This window comes from Phocoena sinus, chromosome 5 (assembly GCF_008692025.1).
Source record: "Phocoena sinus isolate mPhoSin1 chromosome 5, mPhoSin1.pri, whole genome shotgun sequence".
Lineage (NCBI taxonomy): Eukaryota > Metazoa > Chordata > Mammalia > Artiodactyla > Phocoenidae > Phocoena > Phocoena sinus.
Genome location: NC_045767.1, coordinates 137,355,411 through 137,367,849, shown reverse-complemented (window position 1 = coordinate 137,367,849; position 12,439 = coordinate 137,355,411).

Below are 12,439 nucleotides of genomic sequence, written 5' to 3'. Positions count from 1 at the left end.
TTTTGCTCAAGAAAATTGCTACATTAGGGGGAAAAAAGTCAATGGATAGTAAATTTCCTTTATCTGTCATGTGTCAGTTTCAAAGAGTAAACAGGGCTTGCCATTCCCATGTCTGATTCTTATGAAATCTCATTGGTTTATGAATTCATTTGGAAGACAGTGTCATTAGTTTATAGAGAACACCTAAATTCCAGGGATTAGACATAAACTCTTATCTGTACTGTGTGTCAACTTAATTTACAGTTTCAAAGGATGAATTGAGGTACAAAGACATTAAATGACTCAAATAAAGTGTAAGTTTACTAATTTAGTATTATAATACTGACATTATCTCAGTATCCCAGAATCCCAGTAGTTTTCATAATAACCTCTTTTTCCATGAGTGCATCCCAATTTATACAAATTATTGTTCAAGATCCTTGCCAGGGTTTCAAATATCTCTTTAAAAAAAAGTAAACACTTGTACCTCTTTCAAAGCTCTCCTCTTTGAGATTTCTAAAATTAATGGTGAAATTTAGTCTTTTGACATTGGTGAGTGGAAACATTCATCCCTGATGGGGAAGAAGACTTCCATATCCAATAAATCGAACAAAATTTTCAAGAACGATTCATGTTTATGGAAAGATCCACATGTAGTGTTCCCAAGTCTGCCTTTCTGAGCCATCTGCTGTGCCTGTCATCAGGCCAGTCGCATAAACCAGCACCTGGCCTTTCCCAAAATTGCCTGTTTTGCATCCATGAATCATATGGCTGACTTCAAGTGGTTGGTAACTCTTGCTGTCAAAATTGGAGTTTTCTGACACAGCAAGGGTGATGTGTGCTGATTAGGAATGGGTTGTATAGGGAAAATGGACTGGTTATTTTCATGAGAATACTAACCTCAAACTGGAATTTCTATAGTAATTGCATGTTTTCTTCTTTATGTGCTGTAGAGATATACTTTAAGATTATCAAAAAACAAAGCCCAATATAGTAATATTTAAAAGATGGGCAAATATCTATAGCTGTAACTCCTGATATCTGGAGTTTAGCTGGTATCTGGCACCAAAAAGACTGGCATTTGATATCTATTTTATGCCATAATTCCCAAGTGATCTTTACCAGTTACCAATATTATATCAGTATTTTTCAAACTATGCCAGTCAAGAAGTCAACACCCAAGATTACTTAGCCTTCCCCCTACTGAGATGATTTACCCAAAACCTCAATGCCATGCCTTTCTCTAGGCTGGGAAGTACCACCCAACTTCCAGACATAGAGTTCTCACTTCCAGAGATGAGGAGCTATATCCACGTGAGACCCCTTTCTGGTCTCTGTATTTCTGTTCTGTTAGATCCTATTTCCTGGCTTCTTGTCCTAATCACACCCCTGCCTCCAAATTTCTCCTCCAGGTCCTTGGTAGAACTTCCCATGACATCTTTGACTGTGATGTCACCATCCCTTGACTCTGATGTCAGCTTCATCCTCTGAATTTATGATACTTGCTTTTCTCAGATTCAGTGTAACTCACTTTGCTTTCTCCAGCTTGTAACCTCATGCTTTCCTCTCATGTCTCCTCCACAAGCTCTCTGGATACTGTGTCATTTTCTCCTGACCCATCTCCAGTGCAATCCACCACCCAGAACTGACAGCTGTACGTGAAACACCTATTATATACAAGCTGGGAATTGTGCATATTTACCAAGTAGGGCAGTGGTGATCCTTTAAAAGACAATAAATGGTCTTTATTTCACATGCTAACATGAATATCTCAATAAATAATTAAATGGGTAACTCACTGAGAGACAACTTTAAAAATAATAAATAAATAAAACCCAAAGAGAAAAACAATGTGCCAGAGACAACAGATGGTCAAATAATACAGCATGTATAAAACATCTGGGTAAAAACCAATTTGTTGAGTGGAGTGGACAGAAAAGAGATCTTCATAAACTAGAGATCTTCATAAACAAGAGGAGATGCGCCTCTTTCAGAGAATCATTTCATTGAAATAGAAGGATGCCTAACCTAGTGATTTTAAATAGAATTATTTGACTTCTTTTGGAAATAACTTTTACAAAAAATCCGATTTTTCCCCCATATTCAATCTTTTAATGAACAAAGCAAACCCAAAGCATTTTAACTGGTGCACTACTCAGTGTGACCTTCTGTAATTAGTTTCACATGTGATTCTTGTGCAACTACTAAAGAAAAGGAAGAGATCTTAAGGTTAAAAAAGATTTATCACGTTTTATCTTTGCTCTCCCAGTGTGTATGCACACACACACATAGGCACACATAAACTCTCAAATCACCCTGGGAATAATAACCAGGGTCATGCAAGTTTACATCCTTTATGGGGGCGAGGGCCAGGGCAGGTTATGCAGCAATTGCGTAAGGAAACCTCAGCTGTCTCTTTATTCTTATGTAGCAGGAATGTGAAGGCAAAAAATCACTCCCTCACATCAAACTGGCATTATAACCTTTGAGGGAAACATAGAACAAGGACAGTCAACCTCAGACTGGAAACATTTACAGGAAATATGCCTAAGAATATGAGACAGAGTTAAATAAATGTCTAAGACCAATCTGAGGAAGGACACTCAGTTTTTAGAGGCAGCTACTGACCATCCTCTGAGGGATCTGCTGAGACATTTGCTCTCTGGCAGCACTGAGGCCACCATCTCCCAAATGTAATGAAAACAAAGACAGAGAGTATCTCCCTTGTCAGGAGCACACACTGCAAATTGAGACAGAACTAGTTTCAAATCCCAACCACTTAAATGCCACTGAAGCTCTGTGACTTTGAGCAAGTTCCTTAGTTCTCTAAGTCTTAATTTCCTTATCTTAATTTCCATTACATGGAAAACTCTTGGTTCTGGTGTTTGGCACAGGGCACATACTCAACAAATGTTAGCTGGAATAATAAACACGAATAATATGAATAACCTGATATTCAGAAGCATGCCATTGGTTTCTTACTAGACCCCCTTTGGTTCTTCAAGGACCTGACTTTGTCTTGCAATTTGGTAGGTTCCCAAGTTGGGAGTGATAAAAAAAAAAAAAGCCTTGCCTAAGAGACTACAGGCTGAATTCATGGGACAGGTTAAGGCAGGTGGCATTATCCTGATTAGAAAGGGAGAGATAGTGAAAAATAAACATAAGTCTATGCCAGGACAAGAGGTACAAACATGGCCATGGAAAGCTATGAAAATTTACCTGTGTAACGTGAGGTAGTGAGTAGATGAACAGCTACATGGAACTGAGGTCAAGTTCTAAAGAGAAGGCAGCTTCATAGGTTGGGTTGTTGGGTTTTTTGTTTGTTCTTTATTTTTTTTAATTTTTATATTATATGGGAGTGTAGTTGATTTACAATGTTGTGTTAGTTTCAGGTGTACGGCACAGTGATTCAGTTATGCATATACATGTATCTACTCTTTTTCAAGTTCTTTTCCCATTTAGGTTATTACAGAATACTGAGCAGAGCTCCCTGTGCTATCCAGTCGGTCCTTGTTGGTTATCTATTTTAAATATAGCAGTGTGTATATGTCAATCTCAAACTCTTGGGTTGGGTAGTTGTGATGGTTAATTTTGTGTGTCAACTTGACTAGGCCATGGGATGCCCAGGGAGCTGGTGAAACATGATTTCTGGGTGTGTCTGTGGAGTTGTTTCTGGAGGAGACTAGCATTTGAATTGGTGAACTGAGTAAGACAGGTGACCCTCCCCATCGTGGGAAGGCATCCTCAATTTTTTGAGGGCCTGAAGAGAGCACAAAGGCAGAGGCAGGTTGAATTCACTCTCTGCTCAACTGATTGAGTTGGGACATTGATCTTCTCTGCCCTCGGCACACCTGGTTATCAGGCCTTCTAGCTCAGCTTGTATCTACACCATTGGCCCTCTGATACTCAGGCCTTTCAACTACACCACTAGCAATCCTGGGTCCCCAGCTTGCAGATGGCAAATTGTGTGACTTCTCAGCCTCCATAATCCCCTGATAATAAAACTCTTTATATATATATATTTTTTTCTCTCTCTCTGTCTCTCTCCCTACCCCCCGCTGGTTCTGTTTCTCTGGAGAACCCTGACTCACACAGGACTGTAGAGCAAGTCCCCTCCATACGAGCCTTCACGTTGTGAACTTGCAAAGGTGTGATCGTGCGTTCGCATGTCCAATCACGTAAGTTAGTTCCCGTGTCTGGCGTACACTGTCACATGTGTGCATCCTCTACAAGTGGTTGTGCTTTCATGTACTTTACTGCACAGGACTGTATACAGTATTTTATTTCAAGATCAGGGTGTCTGGAAGCAAGTGTAAAAGCAGCAGTGAAGTGGCTGGTACTGCTAAGAAGCACCGGGAATAGGAGGCCCAGGGAAAGGATGAAGAGAGACAAGAGGAAGAAGTAACTGAAGAACTGAAGAGATTCACGACGCAGGAAATGGCAAGGGCTTTTCTTTATTTGAGGGGACACTGTTAGTTTCTTCAGGCACAGGACCTGAAGGTAGAACGGTTCACAAAGGTTGCAGCAGCCGTACAGGATGCAATCCAGTGTTATCACATCATCTATGATGAGAGAAAAAGAGCTACTACCCAGACACCACTGGATCGTTTTTTCAAGAGGGTAGATAGAGTTGAATCCAGCAAGGAACCGGAACCTGTGCCATCAACGTCAGGCATGAGTGACATTGCAGCTTGCCCTCCATCTCCTACTGCTGACGATTCTTCAGCTCTACCATCTCCCACCTACTCTCCCTCCTCCAGTCAGTAACTCTTCTTGTCTGTTCACTCAATGCCAGCCCCTGGATGCCAGCTGTTGTGCTGTACTGCTGTACTTTTCAAGGTACTGTACTGTAAGATTAAAAATGTTTATTTTTTGTGTTTGTTTGTTTTTAGGTATTATTTGTGTGAAAGGTACTATAAACCTATTACACTGCAGTACTATATAGCTGATTGGTTAGCTGGGTACCTAGGCTAACTTTGTTGGACTTATGAACAAATTGGACTTACGAACGCACTCTCGGAACGGAACTCGTTCCTATGTAGGGGACTTACTTGTAGCATATTTTCCCTTATACCCTGTGTTAAAGGCTGTGTTTTGGTAGCTCTCCCAGTTCTACAGTAGAAGAACTAGGTTTAGATGACTTCCTGGAGCAGGAAAACCATGTTAATTATCTGCACCAACATAAGAGATGGGATTAAAACATTAAAATTAAACATTAAAATTTTTTAACATTAAAATTTTCTCATCGATTACCTGCTCCCAGGCTAATGAGCCCACCATAAAGGTAACCCACTAACACATATGTTCTGTATGATCCCCCTGGATAGATGTCAATAGTGTGACTTCAAGAGGTAATTTTTTAAAGTTAGCTCTGTAATTCTAGGAGCATAGCAATTGCAGTAGAGGAACAGAAATGAGAAATAGGAAGCCTTTTCCAGTAAGAAGAACCCATGCCCAGTGAAGAGCAGCAGCACCTCTGGTCATTGGGAATCTCACCTGGGGACTCTCCACAGCTCCACAAGTGCAGGCCGCAGGGTCCACGGACCACAACGTCACATAAAGGATCCTTTCAGCAACATTATGACCATGGTACCCCTACTTCCATGAGTCCATCATCTTGTAAATATTTTCCTACAGAGACCAAAATGCCAATATAACATAAACCACATTTATAACCTAGTGTCTTATTTCTTAATATTCTGCCATTGTCAATAGCAAAGCCAACCCCTCATTGTCACCTGTTATTCACTTTTATAGATATTGTCTATAAAACACATCTTTGAAACTTAATAAGTCAATTCTGACATTTATAACCTAGAAAGCATTTGTATCTTCCTCTTGGGTTCTACAGCATGTCACTTTGTGTTCACAGCACCTTTGGAGATGAGAAGAAAGACCTCTAAAAACATTCACAATTTTATCAAGGTAGACAACAGGAAAATATCTAAAGGATTTACTCAACAAGAATGCCAAGATTATCAAAGGAGGAACCATTAGTATGCACACACCATCTTTCAGCTTCTGGCTTGACACCCGACCTTGCTTTGTGAATGCTGGTAGCTTAAAAGACACCTGCCTGAGGACAGGAATAAAGATGCAGACATAGAGAATGGATTTGAGGACACGGGGAGGGGGAAGGGTAAGCTGGGACAAAGTGAGAGAGTGGCACTAGACATATATACAGTACCAAATGTAACATAGATAGCTAAACCTTGTAGCTGGAAGATATAGAGTTCCAGGGAAGAAGATATCTCAGAAAAAGTATTACAGATTTGATATTATTCTTGAGAAATTATTAAGAACTTGTGAGTGTAACAAAAACAAATGCAACAAATTAGAAACATAAAGTAAAATCTTCAGGAAAAAAAAAACAAAAGATGCCTAAAAAAATGAAATATAATCAAAGCGATAATGGGAGCCAGAGCAAAGTAGTTACATAGCCATAAACAAAGTCTATAGTATTTGCTGATTTTCAAGTTTCAGAATCCATCACTAAATAAAAGCAGAAGAATTAATTATAATTACTAAAATAAAATTTATATCTTATCAACCTTAACAATTTAAAGTGAAATGCCAGAAATTTGGTGAAAAAGAGAAATAAAAGTTAAGGAAAGTCACATTCCAATGTGGGGAGTAAGAGTTATTGCCAATAGTATTCAACAAGATTTAAAATACATTATTTAATTAATTATTTAAAACAGGCAGAATACTCTTTGACATAAATTGTAGCAATACTTTTCTTTGTGGGTCTGTCTCCTAAAGCAAAGGAAATAAAAGCAAAACTAAACAAATGGGACCTAATTAAACTTAAAAGTTTCACACAGCAAAGGAAACTGTGAGCAAAATAAAAAGACAACCTACTGAATGGGAGAAAATAATTTTGCATTTTTCCACAGAAGACATGCAGTTGGCCAACAGACGATGAAAAGATGCTCAACATCTCTAATCACCAGGGAAATGCAAATCACCACAATGAGATATCACCTCACACCTGTCAGAATGGTCATCATAAAAAAAAAAAAGAACACAAATAACAAATGTTGGCAAGGATGTAGAGAAAAGGGAACCCTCCTACACTGTTACTGTTAGTGGGAATGTAAATTGGTGCAGCTTCTAAGGAGAACAGTGTGGAGACTTCTCAAACAACTAAAGATAGAGCAATTCCCAGCAATACCACTCCTTGCTTTGTATTTATCCAAAAGAAACCCCAATGTTCATAGCAGCATGATTTACAATTGCCAAGATACGCAAACAACCTAAGTGTCCATCAACAGAAAAATGGATAAAGAGGATGTGGTATATATATATATATATATATATATATATATATATACACACACACACACACACACACACACACACACACACAATGAAATAGTACTCAGTCATAAAAATGGATGAAATTTTGCCATTTGCAGCAACATGGATGGACTTGGAGGGCATTACACTAGGTGAAATAAGTCAGACAGGGAAAGACAAATACTGTCTGATATCACTTATATGTGGAATCTAAAAAATACAACAAACTAGTGAATATAACAAAAAAGAAGCAGACTCACAGATACAGAGAACAAACTAGTGGTTGCCAGTGGGGAGAGGGAAAGGAGGAGGGCCAATACAGAGGTAGGAATGTAAGAGGTACAAACTATTAGGTATAAAATAAGCAACAAGGATATATTGTACAATACAGGGAATATAGCCAATATGTTATATAACTATAAATGGAGTATAATGTTTAAAAATTATGAATCACTATGTTATACACTACTATACTTCAATGAAAAATACATAATTTAAATTTATCTTGAGGAACAAAAGTAAAATAATAACTATATTGGCATAAAGTAAAAAGGAAATTGAGTAAATTATGTAAGTGAGCTGAATTTTATCTCTTATAGCAGAAAACAGTGTCTAAAATTAAATCAAGTGTCTAAATCATATTTAAAATCAATAAATCAAGTGTTAATGGTACGTGTATCCTATATGCAGAAAGGCTGAAACTTCAAGAAGAAAGCATTGAAAAGTAGCTTCCTCTGGAAAGGAAGAAGTGTGACTGAGAGCTTTTCTTTACAAACCCTTAGCTACTCTTTGATTATCAACTGCGCACGTTTTGTTTTCCCTAAATTTTTTTTTTTAATTTTACCATAATGAGGTCTGTAAAATTCTACTCCCAACCTCTTTGTCTCACTTCATTTCTCATTTCTCTCTCTCTTTCTCCTTCTCTCTCATGAAAACTAGCTGCAACCAAAATTGACTATCCAACAGAAAACTCATCAATCAGCCTATGTTCCCTACACGTGTGCCGTTGGAGGAGCTCTACTTGGTGCTGAAGACAATTAAATCCAGCTGGAGCACCATTTCCTTTGCCAGCAGAACTTGTCTTGTCCTCTTCCTTGCAGCTGCAAACACTCACACCACCACCACCACACCGCCACCCACTGTAACAGCACATTTTTGAGAGCTGATGCCACTTGGTCTTTGGCTTAGCTTAGATCTGTAGCTTTGAAACTCTCTGCTACTTCTCAACTACTGTGAGGTCTCTCCTGGAATTCAGCTCTGTGGAACCCTCTTCCCCTACTTGGGTCATGGTCTCCTCTGCTAACGTAATGACCCACTTCACATGACTGGTCTTCCCCCAATCCTCAGATGCTGCTTACTTTGCATAGAGGTCACCGTGTGACTTGGTGACTTCTTCCCCATCTGTCAGAATCTCACACATTCTCCCAGGCCCACATCAAATACCAACTCCTCACAATTTCTTCTCTGTGCTCCACAGAACTTTGCTTCCTCTCTGTAATAGCAAAGGTCACCATGACTTATCACAAAGTTATTATTTATGTACATTTTTACACTTCTCTCAGTTTTAAATTCTTTGAGGCCCAGGACTATGTCTTGTTCATCTCTTCTCTAACATAGTAAATGGAATAATTCAAAATATATAATACTCATTAGATGAAAATTTAATAATTTCTTTTGGTGAGTCAATTTTCACGGTTATGCTTGAGCAATTGGGAGTTATTTTCTATAAGTTTTGTGGGAAAAACCTCTTTTATTTTCTTCGCAAGCATTTATTGTATGTTACTATATTATGGCTCTTATGAAATAATTAAAGATGGTTTGCAAAATAACAATATTTAATGAGGTTAATAAATGGAAATGTAAGTGTGAAAAGGAATCATATATGCAAAACATATTTTCCCTGATTGAGCCTTAATTTTGTTGGGTTGAGCCTCCTCTTCTAGGAGTTTCATGGTTTCAGGTTTTATGGTCAAGTCTTTAATCCATTTTGACTTAATTTTTGTGTATGGTGTAAGATGATGGTCCAACTTCATTCTTTTGCATGTGGCTGTCCAGTTTTCTTAACATCATTTATTCTAGAGTCTATTCTTTCCCCATTGTATATTCTTGGCTCCTTTGTCATAAATTGACCATATATGTGTGGGTTTCTTTCTGGGCTCTCTATTCTCTTCCATTAATCTGTGTGTCTGTTTTTATGCCAATACCATATTGTTTTGATTACTACAGCTTTGTAACATAGTTGGAAACCAGGGAGCATGATGTCTCCAACTTTGTTCTTTCTCAAGACTGCTTTGGCTATTGGGGGTCATGACACCTTAAAGACTTTTAAGCAAGAGAGTGATATGAAAAATATAGCATTTAAGAACAACCACTCAAGCTGCAATATAGAGAATGGATTGAAAAAGTTAAGACTGCATAGAGGAAGACCAACGTGGAGGCTGACACAATAATCCACACAATGGATGAGGTGCCTTCAATAAGAAAAGGGCAGTGGAATAAAGAGTAGACTCAATATATTGATAGGACAGAAAACAAACAACTTGTACAAAGAAGGGAGAATCAAATACCCAATTTCTAACATTGGCAGTAGGTGGGTGATTGTGCTATTTCCAAGGTTTTACAGAAGAAGAGGCAAGCTAGCACAGAAAATGATGTCCATCACTCCAGGACATGTTGACTTTTAGGAGCTGTGAACATAGAAATGTAAATATTTAGCTGGCTGTTGGATATAAGTCTCTGAAGTTTAGGAAGAACACAGGATTGTAGGTAAAATTTGGGGAGTCATCTGCATATGGAACCAGTTTTTAGCCATGGGACTTAATGAGGATTATATTACATAAAGAAGAGACTTACATGCAACCTAAAGGACTATCAACCTTCAAGAAATGGGTGGAGGAAGAGATCCTCAAAGGGACTCTATAAAAAGGTAGAAAAGCAGAAAGGGACCAGGAGCACGGGATGTCACAGAAGACAAGGGAAAGGTAAACCGAGAGAGAGGGAGGGGTCAACACAGCCATGCTGCTCCAAGGTTTAGGGGATTATGGAAGTGAATAAGTACTGCAGTGGGGTGGAGAATGAGTTGAGGGTGGATGTTTGAAATGACCACTACAGAGAATGTGAGAGCAAAACTGACTTGGAAAATTTTTTTAATTGGAGTTGCTCTGAGTGTCCATGTGAAGTTGGAGACCCTGAATATGTCCTGGTGAAAATCTACATAGTTGTGCAATATTCTCCAGCAGCAAAGAGTAGAGACAGAAGAAAAACAGTTACATGGTTAGAGTGATCCAAAACTGTGGTTTTTCCCAGCAGGTAAGAAATAAGGATGAAGGTTCACCCGGTTCGAGATTAGCAAGAAAATGTTAGCTAAGGAATCTAAAATGAATAAAGAAAAAAGTGAGAAGATGGACAGGGGAAGACCAAGGAGCTAGATAGTTAGTTATTAACAATAATCAGAGCAATACTGGCTGCTGGTAACAAACACCAATATTTCTTTTTTTTTATTTGTTTATTTTTGGTTGCATTGTGTCTTCGTTGCTGCGCACAGACTTTCTCTGGTTGCAGCGAGCGGGGGCTACCCTTTGTTATGGTGCGTGGGCTTCTCATTGCTGTGGCTTCTCTTTGTTGCGGACCATGGGCTCTAGGCGCATGGACTTCAGTAGTTGTGACACGTGGGCTCAGTAGTTGTGGCTCGTGGGCTCTAGAGAGCAGGCTCAGTAGTTTTGGTGCACAGGCTTAGTTGCTCCATGGCATGAGGGCTCTTCCCGGACCAGGGCTCGAACCCGTGTCCCCTGCATTGGCAGGTGGATTCTTAACCACTGCACCACCAGGGAAGTCCAAACACCAATATTTCAATGGCTTAATACAGTTCCATCACTTGAGTGTTCTTAAGATAGGTGAGGGGTTCTACTCCAACAGTCATTCAGGGACATAGTTTAACAGATGACCTAATATTTTCAACATATGCTTTCCAAGGTCACCCCTGAATAAGACATTCAGCCAGCACGCTGGAGAAAGTATGTTTGCTTCTTACCACCTGGACTTGGAATTATCACACATCATTACACTCTGGGTCCTTGGCAAGAATTAGTGCTGCCACCTAAAATGCAAGAGGAGCTAAGAAATATAATAACTTGATTGGCAGCCATTTGCTAGCAAAAACTATATATTAAGGAAGGGGAACATGAATTTTTGGTACAATTTTGAAGTATATAATACAATATTATTGACCCTAATCACCATGCTGTACATTATTTGATCTCCAAAACATACTTATCTTCTAGTTGAAAGCTGGTACCCTTAAACATCATCTCCCCACTCCGCTCACCCCCCTAGACCCCAGACCCTGGTAAGCAACACTCTACTCTCTGTTTCTACAAGTTTGGCTTTTTTTAGATTCTACGTATAAGTGATATCATACCGTATTTGTCTTTATTTATTCTTACCTTTTCAAATTAGACAATTTCAAATTAAATCCCAAGTCACACAAATTCTTTTAAGTGCAAAATTCTGAAAACTCTTTTAAATCGCATAGGTAGGTATTTAAGTTAAAGTTCAGAAGTCAACAAGGACAAACCTCCTTATACACTAGATATACAGTAACTATTGTTTATATCATTTGCTGCTAAACAAAGAAAATGCATTCAGCTAGTAATCACAGCCTATTTATACAAAAGAAGTCACTTTCAGTAGTTCAGTGGAAGAAGCCACACATTAACTTGGAAGTGCCTTAAGACCTATGTACATTATTTGAATAAAGTAAATCAGTTTAGGTAAATTTGTTTGGTAAATACTTCACCTGGATGCAATATGACCTTTGGCAATATTCCTTGCTCCTATAACTATTAAAGTCCTTCTACAAGACACCTTCACAGTGACATTTGCTTCACTGTACTTAAAGTAGCAATGTGACCTAAAAACAGGTGTTTAAATTGGAATTAAAGATACAGAAGGTCCAGGCTTGGATCCAACAGTAGAGCTTGGCTTTAGGTCTTCATAGCAGAACTTTCTAAAATCACTGGGCCTCAAATATTCCATTTAAAATGCAAGATTTTCTTGTTAACATCAAAAATAAGCAATGTAAAATTAGCCTCTCGTACACATATGTAGTTTCTCCCACTGGTCCCTATGCTGTGATTAAAAAGAACATTTAACATGCTTCAAA